Here is a 6,000-nt window from a genome sequence, read left to right as displayed (position 1 = left end):
TTGTAAAGGTGTCACTTTGGACTCTGGGTAATTATTACTCTGGGCATGTCCTATTATTTTGAGAGTTTGAACAAACCAGACCTTCATCTATTGTGTCGACTTTAAATACTTTAACAACACTTTCCTAATTATACTAGCATACTTTTACTAAAGTAACATTAACATGTTTAAATGCAGGGCTTTTACAGGGTTGCCAACTCTCACGCATCTGGCGTGTGACACACGCTTTCACTCTCAATCTCACGCTCTCACGCTGCCCAAACTATTCTCACGCCAAACACAAGATGAACCGGCGATCGTTTTTGGTTGGTTATTTATAATGTTGAGTTGACAGCTGCTCAAGCTGTCGATCTGCTCCCTCCCTGCCCCCACCACTCTTAACAACGTTAACAGACAGCAGAGCAGTGGAAGCCGGTTGGTCAATCCCCAACCCGTATTGCGCATGCGCAGATCTAAGATCCAGTAGAAATGATAAAAAGTTAAAGTCTGCTGCTTATTGTTCTACTTGGCCAACATAGAGGTATAGGCCTCTCACGATAATTAATTTTGTTGGATACATTTTCCCGGAAATGATTGCGATAAACGATAATATTGTCGGCACCGTTGTATGACCATTTTAGACCACATGACATAATGATAATATATAATAATAGTTCAAGTACATCCTTTCAAAACTGCTAGTCACATCCTTATGTAAATGGGAATGTATCGAGGTCAGCAGTGGCGGCCGGCCCCATAGGGGCGCTAGGGGCGCCGCCCCACCTCTTGCCAGATACAAAATAAAAAAAAATAATTTAAAAATAAATATTAAATTAAAAAAAATATATTAAAAAAAATATATTTAAAAAATATATATTTTATATTTTATTTTTAATGAACAAGGTAAATATCATACAATTAGTATCACAAAAATGTATAATCTACAATATAATCTCGTTTAAATTGTGTTACGATGTCTAAAGTTACTGATAAGTCACCTGTTTCCTGCCTGGCCTTGCTCATGGCATTAGTTTATCATTACCGGGCAGAGCCCCGAGCGAAACAGCAGCAACCAGCAGGTTGCAAAAGTCTCAATAGTAAACTGTGCCGCCGAAACATAATTTCAGCCAATCAGCGCCGTAAAATATTTTGGTCACGTGGGCGCTCACGTTGGCGCCCATGTTGGCGCCCATGTTGGCGCCCATGTTGGCGCCCATGTTGCTTACGTGCGTTGACGTGAGTTGTTTTTTAGACTCGTGAGTGACCAATGGTGACGCAAGTATTTGGATGAGAATGGTGTGCAGGTGGAGTCGCCGGAACCTCGGTCCGCCCAAGAGCTACTCTCCAATCCTTTTGAAAGGAGAAGTTTGGGAGATAAATTGATACTTAAAGACCTTGGACCGGACCAACCCGATTTGTATATATCACAGCAAGCTCGTGAAAAAGACAAAACGTATCAACAAGGCTTCTCACATGGCTAGCTGGATGCAAACAGGTAAATGCTATCTTTTGTTTCACATGCTTGCTCTTCAAACAGCCGGGGACAGATACGATCTGTTCAGAAACTAGACAAAAGTTAAACAAGTACAAACCACAGACTGTCTGTGTCATGGAGAATACAGTCGCTGGTTTATTTATGTCTGTAGGCCGTTGTTGTGAGTGTGGACGGTCGGAGCATATATAGCGTTAGCTTAGCCAAGCTCCATTCAGGGAACAAGCATTCTAAAAGGTGTTTCTCTGCCATCTGTCTGCAGACTTGTCAAAGCATTAATTCATGGTTTTTACTAACCGGTATCAGTATGTTGTTACGTCGGCATCATTTAGAAACGTGTATTACAATTTGATCACGGTAAAATATGTTCATGTTGTTGTAGCTGTAGCTCCCGAGCCAGCGCGTCTTGTTTGAATGATGCGAGTAAACACAGCTGACAGCTGCGGTGAAACTCGAGCTACTAGAGCGATGCGATAGGAGCGTTTAGAGCGAAGCGAATATTCGCATCGCGTCCGGTCTGAACGCAGCATTAAAGCGAGCTCCGCGCTGCACTGGAAACGCGCCATTACATCACCAGAAGTCCTAATTTAAGGGGTCATTTCTCCCAAAATTTTTTTTTTTACTCACTCTATCAATAGCCCCACCACAAATATTTACACCAGCCGCCACTGGAGGTCAGAAAAAGTTATCGAGTTCATTTTTATTTATCGTACGATAGTCAATGAATTGCTTATCGCGACAGGCTATGCACTAGAGATGTTAAGATTCACCGATTCACATCGGTGCATCGGCATAAACGTTCAAGATGCAGTTTGGGTTGAACCGGGTTGAACTCGCGATGCATCGATTGCGTAGCGTCTTTGCATCGGTAAAAAAACGATTCATTCATCCTGTCAACACTCAGCAGAGACGATCTTTGATTTTGATATTTGCTTCGCCACTACCGAGGCCGAGAGTCTCAGTTATCAACACACACGGAAGTAATACCTACATAATAATAATACCTACAAATCAACGTTGGCAACACTTCGGATTGTTCAAGAAAGACGGTGTAATAGTCCTTTATGCTATATAGTTGACTGCAGGTCATGGAGAGTAATAAGGTATCCGTAGACCTTTGTATGAGGTATCTTTATTACTTAACAGGTCTACAGCCATGATACATAGAGTCCGTCCTAGATGCGGGCTTGCATAACACAGTATCACTCCGCAGCCGCACCCCATCAGTAACGTCCTGATGGTATATGTGCGCGGCACTATATACTACAGACGGTCAACTTGAAAATCGCTCGCACATTGTAAACGATGCCGAGCCGCTTTAAAGTACACACGTAGTACGAGGAACTTAGCGACGCACATAAAGAGGCGACATGGGGTCTGCGGCTGAAAAGAGAAACCTGAAAGTTAGACTATGAGTTAAATCACTCAGTGAGGCGTTCTGTCAGAGAGGTGTGTTTAGTTTACAGCAGCCTGTGACGGCCAATAATAATTTAAATGTCTTCCTTACTGTAAGCACTTATGAAAGAGCTGTTTGTGAAAGGTTATTTGTATTCTTTATTGTTCATATAGAACCCACTGCTTTCTGCTCACTGGTGAGTCAGCCTAAGAATGAGTGTTAAAGGGAAATGGAAACACTTTTCAAACTGCTTTCCATGCGACAATATTCCCATTAGGAAATGTATTTATCTAGTCTATTTCCAATGTAAACGATCGAGATACGCGAATTTATTTTTTGAAATACGTGCCTAATGACCATGGGCGCTTCCATTGCTCCGGGACTTTCCCAGTGACGTCACTGAGTGGGTACGGCTTCCTGGGCCAAAGCTCAATAACAAACAACATGGCGTGCATGCACCAGTAGTTACATTACAAGAAAACGGTCGTCGTCAGGAGTTTATTGTATTGCCCCAGGCTGCACAAATGGATTTTATACGAAGAAGGAAGAAGTACATTTCCATAGGCTGCCAATAAAGGATGAGAAGCTGCTCAAAAGTCCAGTCTGGATGCCTGGTTCAATACAAAACATCGGATTTGAAGCCAGGATCTGTTCCCACAATATTCGATTTCTCAACGTATGCAGTCGGGAACACCGACCGTCCCAGCACGTCGGCCGCGCAAGACAATGACAGTGTCAACAAACGTGAAGTTCGAGCCACCAAACGAGTTGCTTCAGCTGCCGAGAGAGAGGTAAATATTGCAGCACTACCAGATTACTAGCTCACACATGTATTTACTGACACAGTGTGACCTTATTAATTAACGCAATCGCGTCCAAACTAAATGGTAGCTATTATTATGACGCACAATAGAGAATTGGGGGTGTTCTATAGCTCAACTAATTAAACTGGCATACACACGCTCATCTGTCGAAAACAGCCCTAAAAAGGCTAGTATTGCTGGACTAGGTGTTCAATGGATGGTATTGCAGGACCCAGAGCGCACGGAGCACAGAGCTGACAGCAGATAACGGAATTGCAGTTGTATTGCTTATAGATTATCAGAACATTTCAAAGGGGACACAGCCCCATTGGATATTAACCTATGGATTAACTACATCATCGTTTTTATCGTTGTAATGCCATTGAAGACCAGTTTAGACCAGACAATGAGGAAGGTAAGCCGTTAGCCTAGCGCATGTTAGTACCTAGTGCCACTTGTTTTGATGTACGTTTTTGTTGATAACCTCGCGAGTTTGTATCTTTCAGTGTTGAGGTGAGATTCTGTGTCTTTACGATCATAAACAATGCGTTGGATGTGCAGCGAGGATAAGTAATAAGGGAGCTAGGAGTGATTTTCGGTGCAGTAATAGGTTAGCATTTTGCGCTCGGGGCTAATTCAGAGGCTCACTGTCAGCATTGTGTTTTTTTTGAAAAAATAAATGAAAAAGATCAGTTAAATTAGTTTTTTCCCGTTATATGGATATAAAATATTCATAGTTTATTAAATATTAAGGTTCCTTAGACGTTGTTTCCTGCAAATGACGCAATTTCGGTTCCGTGGGGCCTAAGAGGATAACAGAGTATGTTTTTTTGTTTTTGTTTTTTTTTTGTTGACATTTTCCGATGGCATCACCACACAATTGTTACATGTACACCAATCTGTGTTGTCTATTCGTCCCGGGTTTTGAGCAACATCTTCTTCCTCTGAGACCGAGTCGGTACTGGAACTGGTGGTCCCACTCAGCGAGTTCAGAACCGTCGGTACTTTCGGCGGATTCCGGATCGTATGCCACTCTATTCGACCGAATCGGTTCATAAGCATAGTCCATGGGATGCCTGGTAACTGTAGATGCTTCCACATCAATGTCATCTCCCGACGAATAGTCAAATTCATCGTTCAAAACGTCCATCTCATTGCAAAATTCCTCCATCGCTACGTTGTGTTGACTTCCGGTATGGCTACCCGGAGCGAAGTCCCAGCCAGTGACGTCACCATTTGGGACTCCCCTAATGGCGGCGGCCTGGTCCCGGAATTCCCCACCCGGCCGGTGGATAATTAATTTTCTTTTGGCGAGTAATATCATATACAATAAATATTACGATCAATATCCATTGTAAAATGAATAAACTACCGGAATATTATAGCTGTAATTGGTGTTTCCTTTCCCCTTTAAGCACATCAGGCTGGCAGCTGTATGGGCATTGCACTATGGTAGCTGTTATTTGCACATTGTTAATCATGAGCAATGCATCCTTACATTGTTTAACTGTGAGGTGTTATACAATTGTACTGTACTCTGGAGAGCTTTTAAAGGTAAACAAATAAACGGCATGATGGGATGTGCAGTACCAAATATGTAAAGCACTTTTTTGTTAATGTATGATTTGCTGCATATAAGGAATAAAACAAAAATCCTCTGTCGTACCAAATTGAAGTATCATTATTTTTGCATCGTATCGCACCGAATCGCATAATGGTGAATCAAATCGTATCGAACTGTATCGCAACAGGGGTGAATCGTATCGTATCGCATCGCCTGGTGTTTCAAATGTATCGTTAATGTATCGTATCGTGGCAACGTATCGAGATGCGCACACACACACACACACACCACACACACACACACACACACACACACAACACACACACACACCACACACACACACACACACACACACACACACACACAACACACACACACACACACACACACACACACACACACACACACACACACACACACACACACACACACACACACACACACACACACACACACAAAAGGACACGCTAACGTTGTGATTCACTTCAATTAATGATAACTACGGAGCTTGCTAGCAGCAAGGCACAAGGCTACTTCACTCATTTAGCTAGCTATTGTAAGATACAAATGCTGTCGAGCCCTCACTGCTTGTAAAATAAGCATAAATAATTGTTTTAACTTGAATTGTTACATTTTTATTTCACATAGGTAAATTCGGAGCAAAAAAATCCAGATACATGATTAAAATGTATGTAAATGTATGTAAAATTAAAATACTTCTGTTTCTTGTTTGCTTCCATAGACACTCTACTTCTTCTTTGAATTA

This window comes from Pseudochaenichthys georgianus, chromosome 7 (assembly GCF_902827115.2).
Source record: "Pseudochaenichthys georgianus chromosome 7, fPseGeo1.2, whole genome shotgun sequence".
Lineage (NCBI taxonomy): Eukaryota > Metazoa > Chordata > Actinopteri > Perciformes > Channichthyidae > Pseudochaenichthys > Pseudochaenichthys georgianus.
Note: the sequence above shows the minus strand (reverse complement) of the source record.